The 12,149-nt window shown below is 43.1% G+C and overlaps 1 protein-coding gene across 1 annotated transcript in view; it reads right to left on the bottom strand.

Annotated features, from left to right (window-relative positions):
• Window positions 1-12,149, bottom strand: part of ZNF827 (zinc finger protein 827) — a 135,473-nt gene that overhangs the window by 46,921 nt on the left and 76,403 nt on the right. The gene's annotated exons all lie outside the window — the stretch shown is intronic.

Raw genomic sequence — 12,149 nt, 5'->3', positions numbered from 1 at the left:
GGGGAGCCTGGTGGGCTGCTGTCTATGGGGTCACACAGAGTCGGACACAACTGAAGCGACTTAGCAGCAGCAGCAGCAGCATCAAGGGCTCAATAAATAGTGCTGAGTGAATGAACAAGGGAAAGAAAACAAAGAACACCCTAAGAAGAAATGGAAAGGTGTGATGAGAAGTAGAGAAGAACTAAAGTTCATTGAATGCTCCAAGAAAACTTTATGAACTTTTGCCAAAAATCAAAGCCTTCATGGCAAATGATAGGTGAGCCTCTGCTTACAATGGGGCACCAGCCTTGGGACCCAACCTGTGGGGGTCCCCGGAGTGGGGATGGGACCATGCGACAGTGGGACCCGTTCCCTCTGGGCTCTAACTCCCCATACTTCTAGGAGACTCTGAGTGCATGGATAGTCTCCCAATGCTGGTTCTGGCTGGTTTTCAACATTCTTTCCCACATGTTTTAAAATCAAACCTACTTGCAAGTAGCCTGAGTGACTCATCTTAATGTCCTTTCCTCTCTCTGTTCCCGCGTCCTCTCTAGCACAGGTGGTGGAGAGTGACACCAGTCCACTGGGGCAGGGGGATGAGGAGGGGACCCTCGGCTGAGAACTTGGCCCTCCTGCTTGAGCTGCCCCTGTTACACACGGGGTGAGGACTTCAGCCTCAGGGTCTTCAAGAAAACTGAGGAGTCATACCAGCCTTCTGCTATGAGCATTTTAGGAGAAACTCTTTTAAACAGTATGGTATGTGCAAGCTGTGCGTGCTCAGTCACTTGGTAATGTTGCTCCTTTGTGACCCCATGGTCTGTAGCCTGCCAAGCTCCTCTGTCCATGGAATTCTCCAGGCCAGAATGCTGGAGTGGGCTCCCTTCTCCAGGGGATCTTCCCCACCCAGGGATCAGACCCAGAACTCCTGCACCGCAGGTGGACTCTTCACCATCTGAGCCACCAGGGATGCCCTTGAACAGTGTCCGGGTAGGATATCCAGGTAGGATATCCAGGTAGGATAGGGTTTGAAAGGTTTCAGCACAAGTGATTGAAAGGAGACAACCATTCATCTCATTTAAATTATCCCAAGTCCCCAGTTTTCTTCTTTATTCCACAGCTTTTAAAAAAGTGCAAAAAATATTACCTACATATCACCCAGTAGCTTGGCTACAAAGGCACTGATGAATCCCAAGGGAAGACTGCTACCAATACTTAAATTTTTTATTTTTCAGCTATGCTGCATGATCTTAATTCCCTGGCCAGGGACTGAACTCTGGCCTCTGCTTTGGAAGCGTGGAGTCTTAACCACTGGACTACCAGGGAAGTCTCTCCTACCGATATTTAAACATGGAGGGAGGCACAATGATTCTGCTCCCAAGATACGTCCCACAGATCACTGCCATTTCCCCTTCAGTCCCAGTAAGGCTTCAGCTTTGCTAAGGGTTTCTCTCCCTCTGAACCAGAAGGCTATTAAGTTTACCTTTGGCAACACGGACATGGATCACAGGAACTTCCAGAAAGGCTGTCCTGATGGCTGCGACTCCAAAAAGGCAGGAAAAACCTTGGCAGCAACAGGAGGGCAGTGTGTGTTTGCATGTGTGTGTGTGTGTGTGTGTTTAGGTGGGTTTACAGAGCTAAGGTAGCAATAGGAGGAATAAGGAAAGAAGTTCGTGACATATTCTTTAAACCGTGATGCTCACTACTCGATTTTGAAATTACAATAAATGGTGGCAGGTCACATGTATGTTTGGTCATTGCCCCCACTTCTCCAGCTGTGGAGCGAAGCATGTGGCAGCCATGGGAAACCAGGAAATAGGCTTGAATCCAGCTGCTGGCCCATATTCGGAAAATAGGAAGTAAACCAACGCACAGCACGAACTCAAGACAGCCTACATATGGGGAAAATATATACAAAGTCAAAGTATGAGTCTCTCAGTCGTGTCCTACTCTTTGTGACTGTAGCCCGCCAGGCTCCTCTGTCCATGGGATTTCCTAGGCAAGAATACTGGGCTGGGTAGCCATTCCCTTCTCCAGGGGATCTTCCCAAAATATATACATGTGTAGAGTTTTCACCTTCATGCATTGGAGAAGGAAATGGCAATCCAACTCCAGTGTTCTTGCCTGGAGAATCCCAGGGACAGGGGAGCCTGGTGGGCTGCCGTCTATGGGGTCACACAGAGTCGGACACGACTGAAGTGACTTAGCAGCAGCAGCAGCAGCAGAGTAAACAGAAGACTTCTTAGGGAGAAGGCTGAGTGTGTGCTAGGTCCTCACACTTTGATAATGAGAAAATAGCACTCTTCAAGCCTTCACCTTCCTAGAAAAGTGACAGAAGCCATAAGGGAGAAACAGCTCTCTTCGGGAAAGTGTTCCCTTCTTGGGCAACACGGACACTGCCCTGCTCAGCAGAAACAGCCGCCATTGCTCTCACCCCGTGTACATCTTCAGTGCTCTGGGTGCGGACGGCCCGGGTACCACCACCCAGCTGAGCCCCAGCCCAGTGGGATGTGGCCACTTGGCAGCAGACAGAGGAGTCTCCTCTCCAGAGGGAGGTCTGTGATACCAGCCTGTGCCCAGATGGGCACAGAGGACATGGGGTTTAATTATACATGCAAACATTCCCCTTCTGTGACATGAATAAGTTAAAAGTGAAAGGTTAATATGGCAACAAGAAGAAAAACCATCATGGAATGAGAATGCTTTAGAGCTCTCGTTGAGGAAAATAATAGCTATGCTCTGCCTCACAAGACCACGACCACACTAACACCGCACTAAAACGTCTGAAGCGGGGAGCCGCAAGAAGCTAGAGTGCTGTAAGAGATTCTAAGGCATGGGCAAGACACACCGTTTCTACCTGGCAGGGAAATTTGTCCTCTCAGTGAAAAACGGAACAGAATGTTTGACTGGTTACTCAAATGTTTGCAATCGGCTCCTCAGAAAGTAGAGCTTCTTCTTAGCGCTGTCACCATCAAATACTAGTTACTCCTGGCTTCTCCGTGCCACTGTGTGTGTCCTGGATAAGATAATGTCTGCAGAAATGGTTTTGTATTTCTATCGAAAAACAGAAATCAACACAGGAATACCAGAGACAGGCATGCCAGCGGTGAACACATTTCCTAGGCGTCATTCGCTCTTCTTTTGCTCAGCGCTGTAAGGGACCTAGAACCCCTTCACCAGTCCCGACTCTTCCTGGCACCTCCTGCCCTCTGGCCCTCTCTCACCCAATCTGGCCAAACAGAAAAGGAATCTGGAATGAAGGTAGAGCCCATGAAATTCCTTTCCGAGCTTCTGCGCGGTTTCTGGAACACAGGCCAATACAAATGTTCATAGCTATATTAATATATGAGCTCTGCACCAGGGAGATGATAATAAAACAAGAGCCCTTTTGAGTCCAGCCTTTCTGAGGCCCAGGTCTCAGTGTGGGAGGAGAGGGAGCCGGGACAAGAAAGCTAAAGGGCGGCCCTGGGGTGAGAACCCTAAGGGAAAAAGAAGTTCCCTCTTCTTGCCCTCCCAGAACTGCACGAAGCTCTTTCCCACTCTGTCTTGTCTAAACAGCCAGGTAAATAACACCAAGGTACATCCTATGAGCTTAACAAGATCTAGACCTTCAAGAAAGGAATTCTCTGGGTACATAAACAGGTCACATTTTTATCTTATTAAAGCAATCTATTCCCTGTTTGTATAAGAGAGTGTTTTTGCACTCCAAACCTCTGCAATTCTCGCTGAGTTTTCAAGTGCTTAGAAAAAGAGTCTAATTCCTTATTTAAGATTTAAGTTCCCCAGTTATGGGTTTTCTGTGTATATGTCTTAAGTATACACACACAGATACATACATCCTGAGAGCTGCTTAGGATACATATGGCAATGACAGAGTGACCTCATTACTGGTAAGACCACCGTTGGTTGTATTTATTAGAAGTCCTTTAAAAAGCTGACAGAGAAAAGCAAATGTATGGTATCACTTACATGTGAACTCTAAACAAAGGAGTACAATGAACTTATCTACAAAACAAACAGAATTACAGGTACAGAGAACAAACTTATGGTTACCAAGGGGAAAGCAGGGGTAAGGGATAAACCGGCAGATTGGGACGGACATGTATACACTGCTATATAGAAAACAGATAACTAGAAAGGACCTACTGCATAGCACAGGGAACCCTACTCAACACCCTGTAATGAGCTATATGGGAAAAGAATCTTAAAAAGGGTGAATATATGGATACGCATAACTGATACACTTTGCTGTACACCTGAAACCAACACAACTATATTCCAATAAAAATTAGAAAAATAAAGCTGACATATAAATATTCTTTGCTATCAGCTGAAGTACAAAATGTTATAGCAAATACAGAAATCACAGAGGTCAACCCCACCATGGAGGTATCTATTCAACAAATTAGGTTTCATAGTCTTTATATCTGAAAACTAAATACGGTGAAAATGTACATAAAGACAGGCTTTCATGTTAATAGTAAACAAGCCTCCATTTTTTACTCAATTTTTGGAATTATGGAAATGTGATAATGCCCTATCACAAGCAACAAAAGAGAGACAAATTGGATTATAAGTAAAACCTTTTGCACTGCAAATAATACCATCAAAAAAGTGAAAAGCAGGATGAGAGAAAGTATTTGCAAATCATATATCTGATAAGAGACTTATATCCAGAATATATAAGAAAATTTTACAACTCAAAAATAAAAAGACAAATAATTTAAAAGCAGCGAAAGAACTTGAGTAGACATTTCTCCAGAGAAGGTATACAAATGGCCAAAAAGCACATGAAAATATGCTCAACAACATTAGCCATCTGGGAAATGAAAATCAAGACCACAATGAGATACTACCTCACACCTAGACGATGGCTATAATAAAACAGACAGACAATAACAACTTTTGGCAAGGATGTGGAAAAACTGAAACTCTCATACATCACTGTGGGGATATAAAATGGTGCAGCTGCTTTGGGAAACAGCTTGGCAGTTTCTCAAAATGTTACACATAGAGCTATCATCTGACCCAGGAATTCCACTCTGAGGTATATACCCAAGAGAAACGAAACCCACGTCTACACAAAAACTTGTACATGAATGTTCTTATCAGCAAAAGTTGGGAAACAACCCGATTGTTCAACAATAGATGAATCGATAAACAAAATGTGGTATATCCATTTTATACCATGTATAAAATTAGTATTACTGGTGTATTCATTCCAATAATATTAATGGAATATTATTCTGCCATAAAAAGGAATGAGGTACGGATGCATGTTACAAGAGAGATAGGCCTTGAAAACATTATGCTAAGTGAAAGAAGACACTTATTGGGTGGTTACATTCATACGGAATGTCCACAATAGGAAAAATCTATGGAGAGGCAGTGGTTTAGCAGCTGGGAGGGTATTGGGAGAAGAAGCGGGGTAAGGAGTAACTGGGTACAGAGTTTCTTTCTGGGGTGATAAAAATATTCTGCCACTGGAACTGGTGACGGTTATGGAACTCTGTGAATACACTAAAAGCCACTGAATGGTATACTTTAAATAGGTAACTTTTATGGTATGCAAATTATATCTCAATAAAGATGCTGAGAAAATAGGATGGTGTTTACAAAAGCAGTTTAGAAGTCCCCTAAACGTAGCAATCTGGAGAAGGCAGTGGCACCCCACTCCAGTACTCCTGCCTGGAAAATCCCACGGACGGAGGAGCCGGGTGGGCTGCAGTCCATGGGGTTGCTGAGGGTCGGACACGACTGAGCGACTTCACTTTCACTTTTCACTTTCATGCACTGGAGAAGGAAATGGCAACCCACTCCAGTGTTCTTGCCTGGAGAATCCCGGGGACGGCGGAGCCTGGTGGGCTGCTGTCTATGGGGTCGCACAGAGTCAGACACGACTGAAGTGACTTAGCAGGCTTAGTAGGCAGGCAAACGTGGCAATCTAAAATATATACATGATTATGGGACTTCCCTGGTGGGCCAGTGGTTAAGAATCTGCCTTGCAATGCAGAAGACACATATTACATCCCTGGTCAGAGAACTAAGATCCTACATACCACAGAGCAACTAAGCCAGCATGCCAGAACTAGAGAGTCTGCGCGCTGCAACGAAAGATCCCGCATCCTGCAACTAAGATCCAATGCAGCCAAATAAATAAATAAAATAAAATAAACAAAATACATGCATTATTAGAAAAGTGGGGTACCAGGTTCAATAGGTTTCTCCAGGTGCTTAAAAAAAGTTGAAGTGGAAAAAAAAGCATTTTTTTCAATTTCAGACTGATTAGACTAGGCCATTTTGACATTTTCATGCTTTCAAATTCCTCAGCATCACGTATTTGACAATGTGCTAAACAGACAGCATTAATAAAATACTTTTTTTTTTTACTGACGCTTCTAAATTACTCTTTAGCTCTTTTATAGTTTGCTAGCATGTCCAACGTGTTCACTCTAGGAGTGAGTTCCTTTCCATGGTGTGTAAGCAGGGAGAATCACGGGAACTAGGGAAAACCAGGCCTTCTGGGTTCTTTCCACCATTCAGTGAAATAACTTGTAAGTTTGAAGGAAGGCAATGTGAGATGACATTAATATAAACTGAAAATACCTATTTTCCATCCCTATAGATTATTCCTGAAGTCATGCAGAAGTCATAGCTTATAAAGTTTGATAGACTACAATTTTCCAAGGGAGAAATACTAAATAGAACAGTGAATAGTTTTGCCCTGAGAACTTACTTAGCTAAAATCTCTACTTTATCTCAATGAAGTCTTTAGAGTCTCGGACATAATCTTTCATTTGATAGGGGTGAGGGTGGGGAGATTCTCCCCCTTAAAAGAATGCACACGTTGCCCAGAAACAATCATGAAATTTCACAGCAAAGAACATGGAAACAAATAGTATTATCTGAGGCTCACCAGCAATGCCATCCTTGATTTATTAGGGACATATGCCCTTCTAAAAAACATTCCCGGTCACCATTTTTTTTCCTAATAAATTAAAAAGAATCTCCACTGAAGAGAGATGATTCTTTTTTAAAAGTAAAATGTGCATTTAAGATAAGGGTGGGATGGGGGGAGGGGAGGGAGGCTCAAAAAGGAGGCAATATATGTATAATTATGGCTGAAATAAACACAATATTGTAAAACAATTTTCCTCCAATTAAAAAACAAAACAAACAAAAAAGAGAGCTTTCTTCTCTGTCAGTTACAAGCTGAGGCACTCTTTTCGGATGAACAAAACTTACATCTCTAATTAACCATTTCCTTGGCACAGAGCTTCTGAAAACAAAGCTTTCAGAATTACTTATAAAAAAGCTCAGCGTTTCAACTGGGTCCATAGAAGAACTCTAGAATTTGCATTTCTATTAACTTCCCTAAGGAGCTTCCCTGGTGTCTCAGACAGTAAAGAATCCATCTGTAATCCAGGAGACCTGAGTTCGATCCCTGGATAGGGAAGATTCCCCTGGAGACTCCAGTATTCTTGCCTGGAGAATTCTATCTTCTCCAACTCATGCTGACTCTGCTCCTCTGGGGACCACACTTTGAGGAGCACGGCCTCAGCATACACAGAGTTGCTACTGGCTAGGTCAACTCCTGGCTGGGCAGTTTTCTGCAAAACTCCACCAGAAAGGAAAGGCAAACACCACCCAAAGGCCAAACACGCTTACATCCAATATTTAAATAACAGCGGTGACCATTCACTTTTGGGGGCTTGTTCATATTGCTTCTCTTCCTGGTCTCACACCGCCCTCACTCTTGCCCATCCGAGGTGTGATTCTAGGGATTCTTCTCCTCCCAGTCATCCTACAGGACCGTAGCCAGGTCTGTTCAACATGTCTTTCTCCCCAGATATAATAGGAGTTTCCTCTAGTGGGCCCCCACCGGAGCGTACACAATCAGCTGGAATTTGTAATTGGGACTAACACATTTCTGTCCAGCTGCTCTTTTGAACAAGAGGTATACTCAGAAGTTGTTGGCAATTGCCATGTTCTACCATATGGGCTGGGTATCAGAAAAAACCCATTTATGAGCATAGAAGCAGGGATGAGCAAGGACCTCCTGGGCTCCATACAGTTCCCTCCCCCAACCCCTGGCTTCAGTGGAGGCCTGACGCCCTGCTGTTCCCCTGCCCATGAGTCAACCACAACTGTGTATGCGTGCATGCTAAGTCACTTCCATCGTGTCCAACTCTGCGACCCTATGGACTGTAGCCCTCCTGGCACCTCTGTCCATGGGATTCTCCAGGAAAGAATACTGGAGTGGGTTGCCATGTCCCACTCCAGAGGGTCTTCCCAACCCAGGGATCGAACCTGTGTCTCCTGCAGCTCCTGCATTGCAGGCAGATTCTTTACCACTGAGACACTGGGGAAGCACTGCCACCCCCACCCACTGCAAAATGTGCACCTCCCATTAAATTCCCTTTCTTGTCTAAACTGGCTGAAGAAGATTTGTTACTTAAAACCAAAGGGGCCCTAATTAAAACTGTTAACAAAGTCAGTCTTTGAGTGCCTTTCCTCTCCATTTAAGCTCACCTTGCAGATTGAATTCACCTGAAAACTTCATCCTACCCAAGTTTACCTGCTTCTCAATATCTCTGCACTGAAGCCCTTTCTTACATAGAGGATTCCCTGAACTCTTCATCACTATGTATTTCAAATCCAGGACCTGCCCGGATTCCTCTACAAGAGGCAATTATAATTTATATTTCCCTCCAAGACTAGGTAGGGATAAATGAATATAAATCAGAAATGAATATAAATCCATGTGGCTTCCTTCTTTGAGCATGGAAAAAAGAAACCCAATATACATGTTTTGAATTAAGACCTAATGGGAGGTTTTATTTACCATGTTCAGTTCAGTTCAGTCACTCAGTCATTTCCAACTCTTTGCAACCCCATGAATCACAGCATGCCAGGCCTCCCTGTCCATCACCAACTCCCGGAGTTCACCCAAACTCATGTGCATCGAGTCAGTGATACCATCCAGCCATCTCATCCTCTGTCGTCCCCTTCTCCTCTTGCCCCTAATCCCTCCCAGCATCAGAGTCTTTTCCAATGAGTCAACTCTTCGCATGAGGTGGCCAAAGTATTGGGGTTTCAGCCTTAGCATCAGTCCTTCCAAAGAACACTCAGGACTGGTTTCCTTTAGGATGGACTGGCTGGATCTCCTTGCAATCCAAGGGACTCTCAAGAGTCTTCTCCAACACCATAGTTCAAAAGCATCAATTCTTCGGCACTCAGCTTTCTTCACAGTCCAACTCTCACATCCATATTGTGACCACAGGAAAAACCATAGCCTTGACTAGACGGACCTTTGTTGGCAAAGTAATGTCTCTGCTTTTTAATATGCTGTCTAGGTTGGTCATAACTTTCCTTCCATGTTAGATTAATTTAAATATCTAATTTTTCATTAATGTTTCTGAATACCTCCAGCTTTCCAGCCACTTATTTTTATGGGATTCATATTTTTAAACAGCATTCTTATCTGCCTACTTCTTGGTTCAACCATACATGTGGTATATTGTACGTATGCATGACCAGGGAGAAGAGGGCATTTCTTTGTTTCTTTGAGTCTAGCTACTTCTCTCTCTCTTTTTTAATTTATTAAGGTATGGTTGATTTACATTACAGCTACTTCTCTTAAAGCGCAAAAGAGACAGAGTAGATAAAACTTTGTGTCACTTAGGGCACTACATCATACCTGGGATAACACATCTGCTCTTTAAGTTTTCAAAGTCACTAGACGCTGCAAAACCAGAGGTTAAGAGTGACTTGATTCTCTTAGTCTGTCTGATGTTATGCAGCCTCTGAATTTGATTTGAGGATTTGGGTCTTTTTAAATCAGGACTTCTGGGAATTATCTTTGGCAACTATATGCTTAGCAGAAAAGTCTGATTATCTTGGCTGCCTCGTGTCACATAACAACAGGTAGTCCCAGACACCCAGTGGTTTTCTTAGAGTGGGTTGCTTTCTTTATGTTAATCAAGTTACGTGGCCCAGCTGCCAGGCACTTGACTGCCCAACTAACAACTGGAAATAGGACTTTAGCCACAAGGAAGGAAGAAAACTCAGATTTTCCTAAACACACAGTGAATGAAAAATTTTGCCTGGTCACTAACACATCTGTGTTTTCCTCATGAAACAGAAATGTCAATTTGGAAAACAATATAACTACAGAGGTTTCTCCACCTAGGAAAGTTTCACATGATATCTGACCTGGCCATGAGCCCAACATCCATCACAAAGGACTTAACATAAATTAATTTAAAACTGGAAATGAGGCAGCTGACATTGTTGACTAGTTTCCTCTTGTTAATTCACAGAAAAGACTGAAAGGACCTAAGCTATGGCAGATCATAGCTTTGAAAGTCAAAGAAATAAGTAACAGAGAAGAAAAATTCTCTTATTCCACATTTTAGGTATTCCTTGGGTCAAAACTTAAAGAAGGAAAAAAATGTATGGTGATACATGGGACATACTTTTCTCATCCAACTCTTCTGCACCATATGGATGTTCCCCAGGGAAAGAGAAGACTATAAAAGAAAATTAGCAAGGCAGGGACTCCCACACATAGGAATACCTGTAAGGATATCAGATGAGAAGCAGAGACGCTACTCCTGTCTATACGGGGACAGGAAATACCACGGAAAAGGGGGGCCTGAGGACCCAGACAGGTCCTCTCCTCAGATGCCTTTCAGGGCATAAACACAGAATTGCTAAAATTATACCTTGAGGAAACACGGCATAGGAGATTTCTTCCAACATCTTCCTTCTTCCAAAAGCACCAATCTGTCCGTGATTAGAAACCCTAGTGCCCACTTTAAACCTAATAAAAGGTGAGGTCTCTTTACCTTTGTGGCTTAGAAATGAAAAGACACTTGTTATTTTCAAGTCACACTCCTATTTTTAGGAATGACTTGGAGACTTCTTCACAGTTTCCTGGCCACAATCTGCTAGACTGTACAAGTACGAAGTTCCAAGTGCAAAGCACTGATTGAATGCATTCCACTGCCCTGGATTACTTCTGACTAGACCACAAGCATCTAGAAGGTAGGGACTGTGGTACATATTTCTTTATCCTAAATCAAAGCGCACAGAATGCTTGGGAAATTTTTTCAGGGCAAAACATACTTATCTCAGTCTTCAAACAAGTTTTCATTTCCACAGCATGAAGCAGAGGAGATGCCTTTGGAAATATGAACAGGTCATCCAATCAACTATTGTCCTTTTTGTTTTCTTTTTCTAAAAATTTTGGTTGCACCCTACGGCTTGTGGGATCTTAGTTCCCAGGCTGGGGATCAAACCCCTGTACTCGGCAAGGAGTCCTACCCACTGGACCGCCAGGGAATTTCCGATTCAACTATCGTGGAGCCCCACGGCATGTGTATTCACTAACACTCAACATAAGCATTCAGAAGAGCCATTACTGACCACAAATATCATTAAATGTGCATGGCCGCCAGGCCGTATTCTATTTCGGGGATCTCATTACTACCCAGGAAATGATTTCATACTTCATTGTCTCAAATCGCATCATCCAAAAGAATTAGGATAAAACTGTTTCCTTAGAGAACGTCTTTCCTTCGATCTTGTGTTTGCATATTATCTTCTGGGGCCACCCCAGCTTTCTCGGCTTGCAATGCTGGCTACGCAGCAAACTCTGAAACAGAAATATTACACGCTAGAATCTTACCATTAGGAGGGGACAGGAGTCACTGTTGGAAGAGAGTTAAAGTCATAATATGCCAGTCCATGTTATGAGAGAAGGAGGAGAGAGCTGTGTGACCTCCCTGAATTGACTGGAAAACCAATAGATTACTGGATGTCACCAAGACCTTTTGACATAGGAGGGAGGGTTCAAATTATGAAAGCATGTTGGCCTGAACAAGTTTTCTTTTAAACTCGCAGCTTTTAGCAATTAGCACAACCTTGCGAGACCTCCCATTTACATAGGAGAAACTGCACCATCAGTTTAGAAAAATGGGGTGATGGTAAGGATGTAATCATTGTATTATGCTTTATCTGTAACAAATCATGTCCCCTGGAAGTTCTGGTGTGTTTTAAATTCACATCAAAGGAAAGAATTCTTAATCCCACCACTGGCAAATACAGGAATTTCAACTGTTCTGATGCAATAATTTTAAGTAAATAATTATTAATTTCTTACTTTCCAA

The sequence above is a fragment of the Bubalus kerabau genome, chromosome 16 (genome assembly GCF_029407905.1).
Source record: "Bubalus kerabau isolate K-KA32 ecotype Philippines breed swamp buffalo chromosome 16, PCC_UOA_SB_1v2, whole genome shotgun sequence".
Classification (NCBI taxonomy): Eukaryota; Metazoa; Chordata; class Mammalia; order Artiodactyla; family Bovidae; genus Bubalus; species Bubalus kerabau.
Note: the sequence above shows the minus strand (reverse complement) of the source record. Positions and strands in the feature narration are given on the sequence as shown.